The sequence below is a fragment of the Plecotus auritus genome (assembly GCF_963455305.1).
Source record: "Plecotus auritus genome assembly, chromosome: 1".
Taxonomy (NCBI): Eukaryota; Metazoa; Chordata; class Mammalia; order Chiroptera; family Vespertilionidae; genus Plecotus; species Plecotus auritus.
The window spans coordinates 222146868-222167810 of NC_137770.1; the positions used below are offsets into that span (position 1 = coordinate 222146868).

Genomic DNA, 20943 nt, shown 5'->3' on the forward strand with positions numbered 1-20943 from the left:
ATTCCAGCCTTCTGTGTCCCAAGAATTCGACTGAGCCCTGCCAGAACATTCCTGTGGTTTTCCACAGGGCAGAGCTGTATGCTCATGAAATTTTAGTTGTAGCTTGTGTTTTCTGTGGTTAATTAAAACAGCTGGCTTTTAAATTTTCCACAAACAGAGCCCAAGCATTTGGCCAAGCCTTTTCAATAATGATTAAATACTTTAATCTTCCCCTCACAATAGCCCAAGCTTTTCTCTAGGACACTTGCAAGCTGTTGTCTCTGCTCATTAATGATTTTAAACATTTAGATGTTTGAGGTTATCCTGCCAGGTCCATAGGAGAGAGAGAGAGAGGGAGAGGGAGGAAGGAAGGGATGAAGGAAGGGAAGGAGGGAGGGAGGGGGAGAAGGAGGGAGAGAAAAAGAGAGGGAGAATGAATCTCCTTTCTTCTAGTCTTCTAATGGCTTCTGGCCTTTGCCCCTCCAGGTTGGAGCTGTTGTGGGTAAGCTGCTGCGGTCCATAGCCAAGCATGCTGTGGTCGGATCTGCCCAGCTGTGGAACAGAAACATTTGCTGGATGGAAAATCCATAAAAGAAAGCTGCTGTGAGAGCCTGAGACAGACCATCACTTAAGCGAGATCAGGTTGGTATAAGGTAACAGAGGCTGGACAAAGTGGCCTGTGCCAGATGCGGAAGATTTGTTTTGTTAATTTCATAAAGTGTTTTTGAGACGACCCCAAATAATCATTCCTGTTACGTGAGAGCATCAGATAAGTGGCAGATGCTGTACCCTGATAGACTTCTTGTACAGGGTATTGTTGTCTTCCTTCTTCCTCTCCCCCCCGCACCCCCATCTTCCTCTTCTAGAGGAGAGAGGGAGATCTCTAGCACAAATATGTGACAGGGCACTCATAACAACCCAGTGATCTTGGCTTTATTTTGGAGAGGAAGCAGTGACCCTGAGAAGCAGGACTGGCACTGGCCCTTTCAGAGAGGTGCCCCCATTTGGGTTTTCACACTGTGAAGGGTGATCATGGGGGCCTGCCCTTTTAGGGGGTCGTTTCTGTTTGTGCTCCTTCAGTTTGCGTGGCAAGTTTTTACTTTTGTCTCCCCCAAAACAAAAGCTGGCAACACATTTGGTTTCAGCAGAGGGCACTGGGCATTAAGCGACGCATGTAGGACAAAGGAGAAGAAATCCCCTAAAGTATAAGAATGTGAAGAAGGGCAAAATGAAGCGGACCACGAGAGTGACACTGCACAGCAACCCCACTGGCAACAACATGGAAAATAATTCATTGTGAGAAAGAGGGTTGTGTTACAGGGATGGGCACCGCGGACCTTTTTATCGGATGTTCAGTGGGAAACGCAGCAGTGGACATAATACGCAGTTAATAAATACTCACTGGAAGGGAGCGAGTCAGCAGTCTGGAGAACCTGTGAAGTACTGAGCATCTGTTGACTTTGCCCACCCAGCATCCTTTCCTCCTCCAAAAATGTCCCAGGTTTCCCTGGGCAGTCACCCTTGCTTTGTTTTTAGCCTGTGGAGTTAGAGGAGGTGACCTCAGTGTCTCTGTTGTGGGCATTTGACATAGCCTGGCTAGTCAGGGTCACCAGGATCAGTTCATGGAGGAGCCCCAGTATTTTCACGGAAACTATTGCAAAGACATTTTTCCTTTTTGTGGGTTTGTGAAGCTGGAGCTGCTGGTTACTCTCTTTGCTACCACTTAGGGAAAGCCTCCTGAGAATGAGGTCAACACAGGAAATCAGAGCAGGGAGATGGAGGAAACAAGATGAGGAGGGAAGGGGTCACACACACACACACATATACACACCACACATACACACACACATACACAAAACATACACACAACACAAACACATGCAACACACACAACATATATACAACATACAGAGCATACACACACACACTACACACAAAACATACACACACAACATATACACAACACACACACAACCCATACAAAACATACACGCACAATACACACAAAATTTAAGGTCCCAGATTCTGTATCACCTAAAGCCAGCAAATCCATTTTTACTTTTCTGGCAGGTCAGCTACTTAGTTTGAGTTAGTGTCCATCACTTACCTCTGCAAACATTTTGATGGGTAATGCCTTTTAGGATGGGTCTTAGCATGAATGACTGTGGCAGTCTCTGTACTCAGGGGCTCACAGGGAGAGGGTAGGCTAGATCAGTATTTGGCTAGCTGACAGTGAAAAATGTATCAGTAGAGGTAAGAACTAAGTTTTGGCCCTGACCGGTTTGGCTCAGTGGATAGAGCGTTGGCCTGTGGACTGAAGGGTCCCAGGTTCGATTCTGGTCAAGGGCATGTACCTTGGTTGTGGGCACATCCCCAGTAGGGCGTGTGCAGGAGGCAGCTAATCAATGTTTCTCTCTCATCGATGTTTCTAACTCTCTATCCTTCTCCCTTCCTCTCTGTAAAAAATCAATAAAATATACGTAAGAAAAAAAAAAGAACTAACTTTTGTGGGAGTAGAAGAGATGGAATTATAAATTCTGCTGGGTAGTGGAGACACTAGCAGAGAGAGCTATTATTTAACAAAGGAGAAATAGAATTTTTGTTTTCATAAACATTTAAAAAATATACTTAATTCAATTACTTGGTTTTTGAATCTGAAAGAAAGGGAGGCTTTCCAGAGGCTATCGTTAAATAAATTGCAGATAAGGAAGATAATTTCAGAGCTTGCTAGTAGCAGAATCTTGGTATTTACTGTAAACACAGTTGTTTCAGGGCAGCCAAATGAGAGGTTATCAGAGAGCTATCCAGAGTTTATTTTAACACCACAGGGTGACAGTTATTCTTCTTATGAAAACCTCAGCTGGCTTTCTGTTCCAGGCAGAATTTCAAGTGTGTCATGAATTTTAAAGATTTATTTTCTCTTCTTAATATTAGACTTTATTGTTTTATAATGGACATGGTTTGCTTTTTTAAAAAAATCATAGACTTTATTTTGGGGAGGGCAGTTTTAATTTACAGAAAAATTGAGCAGAAAGTACAGAGTTCCAACCATCCCCTAAGTTTTCCTAATGTTAACATCTTGCGTTGGTGTGGTGCATTTGTTAAAATTGATGAGCCAAGATTGACACATTATGATTAACTAAAGTCCATGGTCTACATGAGGTTCACTCTTTGTGTTGTACATTTCATGGGCTTTGACTAATAATTAATGACATAGATCTACCGTAACAGCATCACACACAATACTTTCACTGCCCTGAAAATCCCATGTTCTAACGATTCATTCTTCCCTCCCTTCCTCCCTCCCTATGAAGTTTTGGCAACTAGTGATCTTTTTACTGTCTCCATAGCTTTGCCTTTTCCAGAATGTCATCTGGAATCATACAGTACTTAGTCTTTCATATTGGCTTCTTTCACTTTGCAATATGCATTTAAGATTCCTCCATGTCTTGACAGTTTTTTAAATCCTCATCCGAGAATATTTTTGCATTGATTTTTAGAGAGAGTGGAAGGGAGAGGGAGAGAGACACAGAGAGAGAAACATTGATGTGAGAGAGACACATCAATTGGTTGCCTCCCGTGTATGCCCTGACCAGGGCCGGGGATTGAGCCTGCAACTGAGGTACATGCCCTTGACCAGAATCAAACCCAGAACCCTTCAGTCCACAGACCGATGCTCTATCCACTGAGCCAAACCAGCTAGGGCTTGACAGTTCTTTTTAATGGTAATATTCTATTGTCTTGATGTACTACAGTGTATTTATTCCTTTACCTATTGAAGGGCATCTTGATGGCTTCCAAGTTTTAGCAGTTGTGAATGAAGCTGCTATAAACATTCATGTGCAGGTTTTTGTGTGGACATAGTTTTCAACTTTTTTAGTGAACACCAAGGAGCATGATTGCTGGATTGTATCGAAGAGTATGTTTAGTTTTGTAGGAAACTGCCAAACTGTTTTTCAGAGTGTTTGTACCATTTTGCATTTCCCTCAGCAGTGAGTTTCTCCACATCCTCCCCAGCATTTGGTGTTGTCAGTGTTTTGCATTTTACCCATTCTAATATGTGTATGGTGGGTATCTCATCGTTGTTCTCATTTGCAATTCTCTAGTGATGTATGGTGCTGAGCATCTTTTCATAGGCTGTTTACCATCTGTATATCTTCTTTGGTGAAGTATCTGTTCAGATCTTTTGCCCATTTTTTAAATTGGATTGTTTATTTTCTAATTGTTGAGTTTTAAGAGTTCTTTGTGTTTGGGTACCAGTCCTTTATCAAATATGTCTTTTGCAAATATTTTATTCCAGTTCTATGGCTTATCTTTTCATTCTCTTGACAATTTCTTTCTCATGGGAGAAAATTTTAATTTTAATGACGTCTAGCTTGTCAATTATTTCTTTCATGGATCACTGGTCTTATATCTGAAAAGCTGTTGCCAACCCAAGGTCATCTAGGTTTTCTCCTATGTTATCGTCTTGGAGGTTTATAGTTTTACATTTTACTTTTAGGTTTATAATGTCTTTTGAGTTAATATTTGTGGAAGGTTTAAGGTCTTGGTGTACATTTTTTTTTTTTTGTGGATGCCTAGTTATTTCAGCACAATTTATTGAAATTACTATTCTTTCTTCATTGAATGAATGGCCTTTGCTCCTTAGTCAAAGGTCAATTGACTGTATTTGTGTTAGTCTCTCTGTTCTGTTTCATTGATCTATTTGTCTATTTTTTCCACCAATACCACTGTCTTGATTATTGTAGCTTATAGTAAATTTTCAAGTCAGATAGTGTTAGTCCTCTGACCCTGTTCTTTTTTAAAAAAAATATATATTTTATTGAGTTTTTTACAGAGAGGAAGGAAGAGGGATAGAGAGTCAGAAACATCGATGAGAGAGAAACATCGATAAGCTGCCTCCTGCACACCTCCTACTGGGGATGTGCCCGCAACCAAGGTACATGCCCTTGACTGGAATCGAACCTGGGACCCTTCAGTCTGCAGGCTGATGCTCTATCCACTGAGCCAAACCGGCCAGGGCTGACCCTGTTCTTTTCCTTCAATATTGTATTGGCTGTTCTGGGCTTTTTGCCTCTCCATGTGAACTTTTGAATCAGTTTAACAACATCCACAAAAGAACTTGCTTTGAAATTGTGTTGGGTAAAGTTGGGAAGAACTAGCATCTTGGTAATATTGAGTCTTCCTACTCATGGAATAACTATTTCTTTAGATCTTCTTTGATTATTTCATCAGAGTTTTGTAGTTTCCCTCATGTGGATCTTGTACATATTTTGTTAGGTTTATATCTAAGCATTTCATTTATTTTGGTGCTAATATAAATAATATTGTGTTTTTAATTTCAAATACCAATTGTTTATTACTGGTATATAAGAAAGCAAGTGACTTTTGTATAATTAACTTGTATTCTGCAAACTTATTATAATTGTTTATTGGTCTCAAGAGTATTTTTGTTAATTCTTTGAAAGTTTCTATATAAATAACCATATTATCTGCAAACAAAGACAGTTTTATTTCTTCCTTCCCAGTTTGTATGCCTTTGATTTTCTTGTCTTATCTCACTATCAAGGACTTCCAATGTGATCTTCCATGGGAATGGTGAGAGGTGATGTCTGTTCCTTGATCTTGTTCCTTAGTGAGAAAGCATCTAGTTTCTCACCATCAAGTCTAATGTTAGCTGTAAGTTTTTTGTAAATTTTTAAAATTAAGTTGAGGAAGTTCTCATATTCCTAGTTTACTGAGAGTTTTTGTCACAGTGGATGTTGGATTTTTATGAGATGATTTTTCTACATCTATTGATATGATCATATGGTTTTTGTTTTTTAGCTTATTAACGTGATAGATTATATTAATTCATTTTTTAATGTTGCACCAGCCTTTTGATAAGGATTGTATTGAATCTCTAGATCAACTTGAGGAGTATTTCCAACTTAACCAATATTAAGAATTCCAATCCATGAACATGGAGTGTGTTGTATGTTTATATTGATTTAGTTCTTTAATTTCTTTCAACAGTGTTTTTTGCTTGTTTGTTTGTTTTTAGGGAACAAAATTTCTTATTACATTTATTCCTAAGTGTTTTTCTTTTTGATGCCTTTATAAATGGAATCATTTTAAAAATTTTATTTTCAGAGTATTCATTGCTAGTGTATAGAAATACAATTGATTTTTGTATATTGATCCTGTTTTCTTCTACCTTGTTGAACTTTTTTTTTTTTTTTTATCAGTATTGATAACAGTTTTCTTTATTGTGTATGTGACTTCCTTAGGATTTTCTACATACCAGATTATATCACCTGTGACTAGAGATAGTTCTATTTCTTGTGCAATCTGGTTATTATCTTTATTTTTTACAGTGATGTGAAAACTTGACTGTCATATGATAAATATGAAGTAATGTGCTTTGGAGTTTCTAATGAAATCATCTTATTTTGTAGCTTTTGAAAAGGACAAAGATGGTAATTATGAAATTTATCTTCTCATAGTTAAGCTAGTTATTCAATCAGTGAGCTTCTTAGCCACTCCTATCTTCTTTGGGGAAATGCTATTAAAACCCTTTGCATATTTTTATTTTAGGTTATTTGTCTTATTGGATATATGTAGTTGTACATATTTTCTCCCAGTCTCTGGCTTGTTTTTTTTTTTTTGCTTTCTTAATGGTGTCTTTTGAGGCTCAAAAGTTTGTAATTGTAATCAAGTTTAATATATCATATTTTCTTTCAAAGCTTATGATTTTTGTTTCTAAAAACTCTTGGGCTAACCAGAGGTCACAAAGATTTTTCTCCATTGTTTCTTTCTAGCCCTACATTTAGTTCCATGATCCATTTTGGATTAGGTTTTGTATATGGTGTGAGGGTCAGGTATACTTTTTATTTCCTTCTGTTCTTTTCTTTTTTTGCATATGGATATCCAGTTGTCCCAACACCATTTGCTGAAAAGACTATCCTTTACTTATTGACTTATTTGGCACCTTTGTAGAAAATTAATTGACCATAAATATAAGGATTTAGGAATCTCAGTTCTGCACTTTATGCTAGTAGCTCACTTTAGTTAGTTTTTTACAATGCAGTTTTTCTATGAAAAAAGTTGCTTCAAGAAATGGGCTTAAGTTGAAATATATTTCTCTTTTTTAAAAAAAATAAACTATTATTGTATTTTTGCTACTTTTTCTCTCCCTTCCTGTTTGAGTGACTGTGTTAAAGGAACTCTAACGTCTGGTTATTTCCCTGGGGATAACTGTGGGAATCGGAAGTAGCGGAAGAGAATGTAAGTCAATCTACATGCATTTTCTAGATTATTATATCCGTTTTTTTAAAGCAAAAGTACTTCTTTTCTGATTTCACTTTTATGTTTATTCCAAAAAACAAAGTAAGCGAACAACAAAACAAAACAGAAACAAATTCATAGATACAGAGAACAAACTGATGCTTGCCAGATGGGAGGGAAATTGGAGGGTAGGTGAAGGGATTAAGAAATATAAATTGACAGTCACAATATGGTCATGGGATGTAAAGTACAGTATTAGGAATATAGTCAATATTGTAATAACTATCTATAGTGCCAGGTGGGTTTAAGACTTATCTGGGTGATCACCTTGTAAGATATATAAATGTCTAACCACTATGCTGTACACTTGAAACTAATATATAATATCCAATGTCAACTGTAATTGAAAAATTAAAATTTTTAAAAATAGTAGTTTTCTCATGAAAGTGATAAGCATTTTTATGCCATTATCCATTTGAATAAAACAGATTAAATTAAAAAATGTTTATTACCTCTTCTTAACCATTGCCAATAACTACTGACAAGGACTTACAAGTTTGGTATTATTTCAAGAATATCAAGAATTTTCACTAATGGTTATATGAGTTGAGTCTTTTATACAGAAAAAGCTACATTTCACAAAACTATTCTTGTACTAAATGGAAAATATTAATTAAAATGCCTTGGGTTTTGGGAATATAGTATGGTTTTATGTTTTACGAAAATTGGGTAGTTTTCATAATATAATTAAAATGCTAGCTGTATTTTTATACTTAGCTTTGCTATATTTTTCTTTGTATTAGTATGGTTCTCAATAGACTACTGTGTTGATATGAATATAATTATATGGAAAATGTGAAGACTAAATTTATATCTCTTCTTTACTTATAACTTTGTAAGAATTATGAATGCATTAAGATTGAAAAGGAGTAAAAAAAGTCATTGCTTTATTGCAGCAATTTTCAACTGGTGTGTTGCAAAAACCACACTGGTGTGATGCAAGGATTTTCAAAACATGTAATACCTATGCAGTGACTAGTCAGGAGCATGGATCTTATTTCCCTTAGATTGTGAAATTTTAAAAAATGACCACAGCCAACACAACAATAGCCATTTGTTATGAATGAATCAACATTACATCAATTTTTTTTTGTCAGATTGGCAAAAAATAGAACATATTTTTTGATGTGCAGCAGAATTTTAGTAATTCTTTTATGTGTGCCATGAGATGAAAAAGGTTGAAAATTGCTGCTTTATTGAGATGTTTGGACTCTAGTTGGCCATTTTCTTTCATTTTGTTTTCTAGTAAAGTTATAATTTTGTTTGGGGACTAACTTATTTTTAATGTGAAAATATATAAATGTGGTGTTGAATAAAATTCAGAGACACTTTGCTGCTCCTCAAATAGGTAAAAGCTGATTTCTCCTGCTGGGCTTTTAATTAAAGCCACAGTATCAGATTTAAAATATGTTTTTTGCAGATCTGTTAGTAGGTCAAGCCATGCCTCCCAGCTCTCTTAGGGCTCAGTTCTCCAGAATGGCTTACCTGCTTCTCCTCTTTCATTGTAATCTTCTCATTTCAACGTGGGTAGAGCAGCTAGATGGGAACTGACATGTTTGTTACCTGGCCCCAGTGCATTTCTTGGCAGTCCTTTGGCTGATTTATCAGTTCTTGGCTGATAGTATCACTTCGTAAAAATGCATCTATAGAGAGCAATGTGGAGTTACTATTTTTTCATTCTTCATTTAAAAGAAAAAAGCCATAGTTGAGCTTTCATTTATATCTCTAGGATCCTGGAAGTGGGTATCACGAATCTTTTAACCCAGTCACTCCTACAAATCTTTTCTTCCTCTTTGGTGCCCTTTCAGAATTCTCTGTGACCTATTCTCAGAAGATGAATGACCCTATGAGGAATGTAGTATAATGTTCTAGGAGAATTTGGTCTTGTTTTTCTTAAGAAGCTGAAACAGAATATGGCTGGGTGACGGTAACTTTTTAACTGCCCTTTACTTTGAGTCGGGTGTTGTGCTGACTGAAATCAGGGGTTCAGGATGATTGAGCCGGGGAAGTTTGAGTTGTGGTACAATTACATTTGTGAAGGCTTCAGCCTGTTTATAATTATTTGGTTGCAGGTGAAGAAAAAGCACCACATCAACGTAGTCACATTTGGGGAGCCAATGCAAGATGAATAAAGAGGGTTTCTGTAACTTGCTTTCATTAGGAGAAACCATTTTTGTGTAAATCTGTAATAAGGGTGTTTATGATAAATACTAGTGCACTGGTGGGGTCCCTCGGTCTGGCCTGCGGGGAATCTGGCTGAAACCAGCTCTCCGACATCCCCTGAGGGTCCCGGATTGCGAGAGGGTGGTTCTCAGGTGACGCACTCCGGAATCGGGCTCCCTTCTCTCTGGTTCCGGGTGCGTCACCCAAGAACCGCAGCTGCCAAGTCACCTCAGCTCGGCAGCTCCTGCGTTGAGCATCTGCCCCCTGGTGGTCATTGCACATCATAGGTAGTGGTCGGATGGTCAAATGGTCGGACGGTTGCTTAGGCTTTTATATATAGAGATACTAATAGGGTTCAGAATCTTACGTGTTTTGATTTTTTTGCTTGTCTTTATATTTTTATGTTAAGTAACCTGTGAAGTTTTAGGTTTCATTTAAAAGCCTTCAAAGATACTGCACTCGAATGACATATAGTCAATTGTCATTTATTTTAATGTAGCTATTGGTATAAACACAGGTGATAGTTTCTCAGTTCAATAATGACCTACTGGTATAATGAACAAAACATTTAATTTGATTCTATTTCACAAGTAAGATCTGTATTTATGACATGACTGTTCAGAATTTCTGAAGTTTCCAAATTGATTATTATCTGCTCAAAAAAGGATTGATCCTCAGCTTCACTTACTAACGAAAATAGTCTATTGGATGTTTTTACATAGACGATGTCCAAGCCCAGTAATTTATTTAAAACATGAATGTCAGCATCAGTCTAGCTTGTGTTAGGAAATTTCTCAGTGCAGTGTGCTAGCGCACCCTTTTTAGGAATTAAAGAAAAGCAGTTTTTCCCGCAGCCATCATGTGAGGCTCTTTTAGGACAGATGTTAGTATCTTAGTCACTGTTCTGTGCTTGGTTTCACCAGGGTGATTTCCTTGAAGACTTAAGGTTGCAGATGGTTTGTTCATGCTGTGGCTATTATCTAGTTAAAGCGTGACCGTGCCCAGGAAAGTAAGAGGGTAATTAATGACTTTACCAAAGACTTATCACAAGTAAAAAAATCTGGAATTCCAAGCACGACTTTAGGCCCTCGAGGATTCTAAAATTGGACTCAAAATGACCACTGATCTTGAGCAGGCATTTATTTATGAGTGATAAGAGATGTTGGATACATTTTACTTAGTTCAGTGCAATTCCATTAAATCCCAAGTTAAGTTGTTAATGGTATCCTCTATGGAAGTCTAGTTCGGTAGTTGCTAGAGGGAATAGAATGTAATATCTTGGGGAGAGACAGCCAGAATACAAGCTCTTTTGGGAGAGCCCAGATTTTATTGAGCATGTCCCATGTGTTAAGTACTTAAGCACTTTCTCAGTCTTTGATGGGGAAGCGGGGGAAGGAACTTTATTTGATCTTCACATCAGTCCTATGAGAGAGAGAGTATTACCCTCTTTTAAAGATAAAGAAGCTGGGGATTGGCAAGACCAAGTGATTTTATCCACATCTCACATCTACTAATTTAGATTTGAATCTGAACTTTTTCTCAAAACATTAGATGCAGTATAAATAAAAGCAATGCCTATGAAGCGATTGACCTATAGAAAACTTTCTCTCTATATCTTTCTTTATGTCGTTTACTCTTCTTATAACTTAATGAGACAATAACGGCCCAAAGTAATAGATAAATTGAATGCTTTGGAATTCTCAAGGAGAGAGTGCAATGTGAGTGTAGATTAATCTGGAGAAGTGGCATTTTTTTTTTTTTTTTTTTTTTTTATAAGTAAGTAGGAGGTAGGAGGCTGTCAATGAATGGAGGATTTTAAGCCCTTTTACCGGAGGAAAATACCTAATCAGACCCTCAGAGGTGGAAATAATAATGCAGGGTATGTTTGGGAATCTGTCCCAAGGTTTTTGTTCTTTGTGTTTTTTTTAAATGTATCTTTATTCTTGAAAGTATTACAGATGCCCCCTTTGTTTTTGTGTGTTTGTTTGTTTTCCCCTATCGATCCCCTCCACCCTGTACCCGCCCCTCCCAGGTCTTCACCACTCTATTTTCTGTGTCCATGGGTTATGCATATATGTATACAAGTTCCCTGGTTAATCATTCCCCTCCCGTCCCCCCATCCTACCCTACCCCCTCTGAAATTCATCTGTCCCAGGTTTTACAGCCAAGCTATGTAGCCCAGCCTTGCCTCTGTCAGTTTGCTGTGTTATTCAGAGCTGTCTGGTTGCTGGGGGAAGCAGACTCTCCTAAGCAGCTACTTAGAGAAGGAAGGAAGAAGGTCATTCCTTCTGGGATGTTCCTGACTGCATCCCCACTCTGCATTCCTTGTTTGGGTCTTTGAGCTTTTTCCACACTGACTGCCTTGGGGGGCTCCCGAGGATTTGACAATGGGGAGAGTCCAAGGTGTTCAACTCTCTGATGGTATGTGACTGCCCTCTATCTACTGCTTTCCTAGTATTTTCAACTGCTAGTATTCTTAGGTAAGTACTGTGTGATCTAAATGAATGTGCCCCCCCAAATTCATACGTCGGAATCTTAACTCTCAAAGATGAGCTAAAGAAGTGGTGACTGGGAGGTGCTTCAGTCATAAGGGTAGAGCCCTCATGAATGGGATCAGTGCCTTATACAAGAGCCTCTAGGGAGATCCCCAGCCCCTTCCGCCGGGTGAGCGCACAGGGAAGAGGTCAGCCATGGAGCAGGAAAAGAGGCCTCACCAGAAGGTGACCATGCTGGCACCTCAGTCTTGGATTTCCAGCTTCCAGAACTGTGAGCAATAAATTTCTATTGTTCAGAAGCCACCTGGCCTATGGTATTGTGTCATAGCGGCTAAATAAACTAAGGTAAGTACCCAGCAGAAGATAACCCCCCCGCTCCCCCTCCATCTTTTCCTGCAGTTGTGTCTTAGACAAAGAACGTATAAACAAGTAAAAGGTCAGCTGCACAGAACCCTGACAGAGCTGTGATGGCCACCCTCCAGCTTTGTTCTGGGATGTTTCTGGTTGGTTCATAGAGTGTGTGTTGTCTAGAAGAGCCTGACATGGTCTGGGATGGGTTGGTTGTCTGGCCTGCTGTGCTGCAGCTGGAGACAAAGCAGGTTATTTGTGATACTTACCGCACATGTAGAAAAGGGACTGCCATCTGTAATTATTTGTCTTCTAAAATAGACACCATTGGAGAGCAATTTGGCAATGTATTTCATAAATACAAACGTATTTATTTCATAAATAAAAAGATAAATCATAAATAAGTTCACTTAAAACCAGCAATTTCATAAATAGGTTCACTTAAAACCATGCCAAGATATTTTACACATCACATTATAGCATCTTTGTAAAGAATGAAGTAGCTCTGTGTGTGTGTTGATTTGGAATTGTTATACACACACATACACTTATATGTGTATGTGCATGTATCTATATAAAATGAAAAATGTTTTGTAGACCCATATGAATACCATTTCCTTTTGTATAATTTTAAAAAAGCTGGTATATACATATTTTTTCCTAAAAAAGATGTGAACTTTTATATATTGAAAAACGTTTCTTCTTTTTCTTTTCTGCATGATTTGAGTTTTCTACCTATGGCCATATATGTATTTTTTTTTTCCTTTTAGAAAAGAATCAGGAGCTAGCCAGGTAGTGTGATCATGCGTCATTTTGCTTTGTTATGTTTTAATATAGTTTCTAAAACCCTAGTAAATACTTTTTAAAAACGTTATTTTTAAAAAACTGTGTTTATTGGTCAGTCTTTCTTATCCTCTTGGCATGCAGAAGAAGTAGGTAATTTTTGTGGGAAAAGTGGTAAAGTATGTGCTGGGCCAGCGAATGTTCCCCTGAAAGCGTATTAGTGAAAACCCTGAGCTGCGACAGAGGAAGGAAAAAAGACAGATGCTTACCAAGTGTGATTTGAAGGACAAAGAACCCATCTTGCTGGCGTGTGTCTGAAAGTGTACCTTTAGGCTCCGTCTGTTTGCCTTAAATATGAGCTTTGGTCTGCACTGTATTTGCTTTTCAGGCGGTAAGGCCGGGGGTAGCCTTGGAAGTCTCCACAATCTGATTGCTAATCAGGAAGGCTGTTTGCTAAGGAAGGCCTGCCTGTTTGGACTAGAAGTAATGACTGCGGCACAGATAAAGGCAGTGGGCCTTTTAAATATCTTCTGATTTCTCTGTACAGATTTCACTTTCCTCTTAATTAAAACCTAGGTGCAGGTTGTAAGTCAAAGGAGATGCCTACCCTAAACTCTCCCAATAGCAGTAACTGCTTAACTCTGCAACTCCTGATGGGCTTGTCTGGAAACTGTTGGAGTCATTTCTCTGTGGTGTGATTTACCTCTGTAGCCTTAGTTTGAACCCTGAAATTTAATAATCCTAAATAATAAGAGGCTAATATGCAAATTGTACCCTTGGGAGTTGGACTGACTGGGAGTTCAACCTCTCGCTATGATGTGTGCTGACCACCAGGAGGCAGCGCAGAACGAAGGAAGGCCCTGGCCAGCAGCCAGCAGCGGTGGGGGAAGGAAGGGCCTGATGGGCCCTGATCGCCAGCCACGCCTAGGGACCCTACTGGTGCACGTATTTTGTGCACCGGGCCTCTAGTAGATAAGAAAACGATGACAGTTTTTCTTTTGAATGTAGGCAATGGTGGTCTGGAGTATAAACTCATTATGGCATCCCTTATCTATACATATTTCAATACATTATAATTACTGTTTCATTTAAAAAATAAAGCCAAATTGTTTTTTCTAATTAAAAAAAATTTTAAATAACTTTTTTCTTCAAATGGTTTGATTGATGGGTAGACCATCAGAATTAGTAATATTTATTTTTTTGTTGTCTTCCTTTTTTTCTTTACAGCTTATGTACTAATATCTGACTTACTTACACTTAGTCATGGCAAGAATTGTACCCCCATACTTTAAGGTATTTGAACCATAGTGTAGGAATTGTAATCTCTTAGGGAGATTAAGATGACATTGTCCAAAATACACATATGTGTATGTATTTGTATGTGTACATAATTGGTTATTTATGTTTTTAATACAGAAAAGGCTGAAACACTACCACTGTCACTGGGTGTCATGCATGACAAGCACGGAGGAGACAGGTCGGGGAGGGCTTCAGAGCAGGTCTGTGCTCCAACCCGCTGTGCGCAGCTGATGGGAGAGCCATTCTGAACACCACCCTGCGGGGGTTTGTAGGATGAAGAGAGGAGAGAATTGATGGAGAGGAGAACAAATTGGAGCCTTTCACAGACACGAAGGAATGACGAGAAGGGTCTGAGCTGGGGCTTATCACTATCAGTGAAAGGAAGAAATGTAGACATGTTTCCAAGGTCCAGTCTGTCAGAAAACTTAATGGACTTGACCTTTAGAACATATCTATTGTTGCCACCTTGACCCGAGCCACTGTCTCACCTGGACTATTCCAAGGACCTCCTAACAGCGTCCCTTAATTCTCTCCATGCCTTCCCATACTCTATTCTCACGAGAGAGGTTCTGTAAAGTCTTGGCACTCTTCTGCTCAAAACTTGCAAAGATTTCTCTGTCCTCACGATAAAAGATGAAGTCCCTGGGATTGCCCGAAAGTCTTCATATGATGTCTCGCTTGTCTCGCTGACCACATCTCCTCATATTTTCCCCCAGCTAACTCCACTCCACGTGCCCTGGCCTTTGAACACACTGAGCTTATTTCTGCCTCAGGGACTTCACATTTGCTTTTTCTTCCTCCTGTATGCTATTCCCCAGATATTCACAGGGCTAACCTCTTCTTTTCTTTAATCTTTGATCAGATGTCACCCTCTACCTACCTGAATGACATACTGAAAGCTGCAGACCTATGTTTTAAGTTACTACGTCTCTCTCCTCACTATAATACAAATTCCAATAGGCAGGGATAAGTGTGTGTGTGTTCAGTGATATATCCCCATAGTTCCAGTGAAGGTTGGGTGCTTTATAAGAAGTTGTTGCATGAATGAGTAAGTAGTTTTCAAGAGGCACTCAGTATTTATTACAAGTAAGCCACTGAGAATAAAAAAGAAAAAGAAGCCCTAACCGGTTTGGCTCAGTGGGTTGAGCATCGGCCTGCGGACTCAAGGGTCCCAGGTTCGATTCCAGTCAAGGGCATGTACCTTGGTTGCAGGCACATCCCCAGTAGGGAGTGTGCAGGAGGTAGCTCATGGATGTCTCTCTCTCATTGATGTTTCTAACTCTCTATCCCTCTCCCTTCCTCTCTGTAAAAAATCAATAAAATATATTTAAAATAAAAAGAAGAAAAAAGAAAAGAAAAAGGACACAGGCCCTGCCCTCAGATTGCATGGTTTTTTGGGAGACAGCCAGAAAACAAAGTGTAATGATTTAAGACAGTATGTCTAACGTTCTGTGCAAACCAAGCAAAGGGGCAAGTAATTCTTCCTTTCTACGTCAGGCTCGGACTGTGGATTTGGGCTTTCCGAGGCCCACAGGTGGGATGACGTTTCAGGGGGAGGAAGTCGTGCGAATGAGCTTATGGAGGCAGGGGCGTGCATGGAGGAATTCAAAGACCAATGGGTGTGTGTGTGTGAAGCCAGCAGGGTGTGAATGATGGGGAATGACGGAAGACAGACTAGAAATGGGAAGTGGGGCCAGAATGAGGGGCCAGGAATGTCATACACAGGAGTGCTGCCTTCCCATATTTCTTGAGCTCCTACTGTGTGTCAGGTACTGTGCTAGGAGCTAGGGGTTTAAAAGTGAGTAGTTCATTATTCCTGCTGTGTGGGTTTCATCTTCTAGAGAGGATGTTGAGAAGCAAAATGACCTGGATTATGGTGGTTGGAATGGAGAGGCCAGAAGAGACGGGAAGGGTTCCAGGGTCTAGTGAAGGATAAGGCGTGTGTTGGAGAAAATGAGGGGTGAAAATGTTGAGAACTTTCTTCTTGAATTCTTTCTTGATTGGGTTACTGGGACACCCTTCATTTGGATATTTAAAACATCTAGAGACTAAAAAGCGAAGTGTTGCCATTCTCTGCTGTGAATCTAAGGTCAAACGTATCTTTCAAGTTAATGATACCTCTTCTGCTTAATACCAAGAAGAGATCTTCAGATTGCTTATTTTCATATACTGCTAATGTGGAACAGAGATGAGACTATGATTAAAACTGAGCGAACTTAAAGTCTTCTGCTTTAAGTTATGAAATAACACGTTTTGGCCCCGCCGTCTCCCAGCCTGACCTTTTCAGCAAATTTTACGGCTCCTGGGGACAGATGACTCTGAATTCTAGAAGCACCTGAAATCAAAATAGTTCTCATTCCAGAGCCCACACAACAGGGTGTGTTTAAACGCACTTGAAAGCAAAGTGTAAGCAACACAGTGTACACTTTATCATAAAACATTGTACTGGAATCTGCCTTGCCCCAAAACGTGGGAGGACATCCTCTTCTCTGCCTAAGCTTTTGTTACAGTTCCCCTTTCCGATAAAGGAAGGAGCAGGGCACCTTTTTTTCACTAGAGTGGAAGATGAGAGTCTTAGATGAAGAAAAAGATGCTTTCAGAATTTGTTTGGAAATGATCAAAATCTGGGTGGAAAGACAGTCCTGAAAGAGTGATTAGTAATGTTTATTCACCCAGTAAACTGTTCATCCAGCACATTATTCTTTGCCAAATACAGTTATTCCATGCTTAATTGTAGCTACCCAGCCGATTGATTGACTAGATGTATTTTGTCTATAGAAAAAAAACCACCCTTAGAAATTATTTAAACCAGGGGTCAGCCAGCTACAGTGTGGAGCCAAATCCAGCCTGCTGCCTGTTTTTTGTATGGCCTGTGAGCCTGGAATGCTTTTCACATTTTCAGTTGGAAAAAAATCAAAAGGAAAATAGTACTTCATGATGCTTGAATATTATATGAAATTCATATTTCAGTGTCCATAAACAAAGTGCTATTGGAGCACAGCTGTGCTATTCATTTGTGTGCTGTGTGTGGCTGCTCTCCTGTTACAGCAGCGGAGGTGAGCAATTGTGACAGATTCTATGGCCTTCAAAGTGGAAGTTCCGTCAGGCCCTTTACAGAAAACCTTTGCTGCCCTGGTTTAAACAATTGTTTAAGTTTATTCATGTTTTCTGTTTGTCTACTGTGTACTTTGCTGGATTGATGTGCAGTGTGGAAAATCTTTATGTAGGATGGCACATTGTTCAACAATCTCCTCTTTTAATTTAAACAGAATCCCTTCCATAGCATCTTCGAAAGCTGGCCACTGAACATACTGGTCACAGGAAATTTAGCTGTAGTCCTTAAGGAAGCAGATCGGCAGTTCTTCCATTTATTCAACAAATGTTTAGTGAGTGCAGACTGTATGCCATGCCCTGTTGTAGGCAGAGGGAATGAGCGGTGATCCTAACGGACAAGGTCCCTACTTTCTGGGACCATGCACTCTCGTAGGAGAAAATGGACCATAACCAATAAACATATCAGTGTAATAAGCACAGTGGAGAAAAATCAAGGGAAAAGAGAGCTGGAAGCTCATCAGAACCATTAAGGAGATGCAAATCAAAACCACAATGGAGGCCTGAAGTGGTTCTCACCTCTTGCCGGTGGGCCATGGAGTTGGTGGCACAGTAATGTCTGAGGTGTGAGGATTGCAGGGCCGGCGGCCATGGAGGCCGTGCTAAACGAGCTGGTGTCTATGGATGAGCTGCTGAAGTTTGAAAAGAAATTTCAGTCTGAGAAGGCAGCAGGCTTGGTGTCAGGAGCATGCAGTTTGCGTATGCCTGGTGCTTGGTACGAAGCAAGTACCATGCTGACCTCCGTCAAAGCATTGCACTGCTGGAGGAGCTATTGCTGCAAGGGAGCAAAGAGGAGCAGCGGGATTATGTCTCCTGCCTGGCTGTGGGGAACTGCCGGCTCAAGGAATGTGAAAAGGCCCTAAAGTATGTGCGAGGGCTGCTGCAGACAGAGCCCCAGAGCAACTAGGCCGAAGAACTGGGACAGCTCACTGACAAGGCCGTGAAGAAAGTTGGACCGGTGGGCATGGCCATTGTTGGAGGCATGGCCCTGGGTGTGGCGGGACTGGCTGGAGTCATCGGATTTGCTGTATCCAAGTCCAAATCCTGAATGAGACTGCACCTCTGCCTCTGCCCAGGGATACATGGGAGCCCATGGAGAACACTCGGAGAGGGACCCATCCATTCTCGCTGTGTTCCTTTCTTCTCCTGCACCCATCACTATCCTCTATGGCCTCAATCTCCTCTCCCCTGACATCTGTCCTCTAGCCCCAGATCGTGTGCTTTAGGAGGAGGGTAAATAAAATTGGGCTTTGATTTTGGGGGAAAAAACACACCACAATGGTGTTTCACCTCACACCTGTTAGAATGGCTGTCACCAAAGAGACAAGAGATAAGTGTTGGCAGGGATGTGGAGAAAAGGGAACCCTTGTGCACTGCTGGTAGGAATGTAAGTTTTTGTAGCCACTGTGGAAAACCATATGGAGTTTCCTCAAAAAATTAAAAATAGAACTATGTGATCCAGAAATTCCACTTCAGGGTATTTTTCTGAAAGCACACACACACACACACACACACACACACACACACACGAAAGAAAACACTAACTTGAAAAGATATATGCACCTCCTTGTTCATTGCAGCTTTATCAACACACTAGTCAAGATATGGAAACAACCTGTCTGATGAATGGATAAAGAAGTGAGATGCACACACACGTGCACACACACACACACACACTCACACACACTCACACACACACACAGACATACATATAATGGAATATTATTCAGCCATGAGTAAGAAGGAAATCCTGTTTTTACAACAACACGGGCAAACTTTGAGGGCATTAAGTCAGACAGAGGAAGACAAATACTGCATAGTATGACGTATATGTGGAATCTTAAAAAAAAAAAAAAATCAGACTCATAGAAACACAGAGTAGAAAAGTGGTGCCAGGGGCTGGGGTAGGGAGAATAGGGAGAGGTTTGTAAAAGGGTACAAACGTAGCTGTAAGATGAATAAGGCCTAACGATCTAATGTAAAGCCTGCTGACTGTAGTTGATAACCCTCGGTGGGAGGAATCCTTTCACAATGTATACCTATATCAGATCACTACAATGTGCACTTCATTTAATTGAAAGTATTGGGATGACATTGGTTAATAAAATTATAGGTTTCAGGTGTACAATTCTATAATACATGATGTACATGTGTAATATCACTATTTTTATATGTCAGCTATATCTCAATAAGGCTGGGGGGAAAAAGACCACTTAATCTACAAGTATATTTCTATTACTGTGTAATTTATTACAGATGATGACATTTTGAGGATTAAAATAAAAAACAAAAACAAAAAGCATGTCAGTGCACCAGCCAAAACAGCTTTAAAAGGTTCTGAAGTATTGTAGATGGACTCTTCTTTGACATAAGTGATGTCGGGCTGTCATAAAAAAGGGATCAACCAGTGCTAATTACAGGACACTATCTCGTTAGGTGCGTATCCAAAGGCTTTAGGTCTACATAGTAGTTAGGTCCCATCAGGACACAGGTGGCACATTCAAACTGGGAACTCAGGCAGGGTGTAGGGACCACAAGGAAGCTCAGTGCCCTGGGGCTTATAGCAGCCAAGCTCCTTCCACTCTGTACCTGGGGGGTAAAGGAGGTCAGGTGGCCACTACACTACAGGGAGACAGAGAGCTGTGTGTAGTGGCCACCTGACGGGACTGGTGACCTGAGAGGACCCCGCATGGCAGGAGTTGTTCTCCCTCCTTCTGCTCTCCTGCAGGCACCCTCCTGTGAGAACCTCTCCATTGGCTAAACCCAACCATGAGCCAGAGGACAAGGGCGCCTGTTGTTAAATGCTCAGCCACCTGGAGCAAAGAACAGGGTCGAAAAGCAAAGGGGCAGGTGGAACCAGATCATAGGAGGACCTAAGACACTTTTTATGAGTTTCATCTCTGATGCCTACCCTCCCCCACATCAACCCCACCCCCAGGCACAGCACACATGAGCACCCATAAGTGTGTACACATACCACATGTGCATGTGCGCGCACACACACACACACACACACACACACACACACAGCCCTAAGTTCCTTCTGGTATTCTGTGATGAGGGCAGAGGAGCAATTCAATAACTGTGAAATTTGAGGACATTTCTAATGATTTCAGTTTGACTCTACATTATATGCCTTTGGATATACAAGAAAAGGTTTGGATCGCTCTACACACCTCATCTCTCATTTCTGATAAAAAAAATTTCAAAGCACGTGTGTTACTGATGGTAGAATTAAACATTTTATTATTTTTATAAAGCCTCTTTTATAGTTGGACACAGAAGGAAAAATACAGTGAAGCAGAACTTAAAACCTTGATGAACTATATTCAGTTTTGGTTATTCTGGTTGAAAACAAACAAAGCAAGCATTGAATGTTAGCCTCTTTGATCCCAGTGGTTTTAGTTTTCCACCGTTGGACCTGGTAAAACTTGGAAGA

The 20943-nt window shown here is 40.0% G+C and overlaps 1 protein-coding gene and 1 pseudogene across 11 annotated transcripts in view; both read left to right on the forward strand.

Annotated features, from left to right (window-relative positions):
* Positions 1-20943, forward strand: part of APBB2 (amyloid beta precursor protein binding family B member 2) — a 433025-nt gene that overhangs the window by 69613 nt on the left and 342469 nt on the right. For all 10 annotated transcript variants that reach the window (XR_013960184.1, XM_080661207.1, XM_080661214.1 and 7 more), the window contains exon 2: positions 466-621. The gene's annotated coding sequence lies outside the window, so the exon portion shown is untranslated. The remainder of the gene's footprint in view (positions 1-465; positions 622-20943) is intronic.
* LOC308251154 (mitochondrial fission 1 protein-like) lies at positions 18041-18552 on the forward strand (annotated as a pseudogene). Its single transcript has one exon. The product of its transcript is annotated as a mitochondrial fission 1 protein-like (transcript).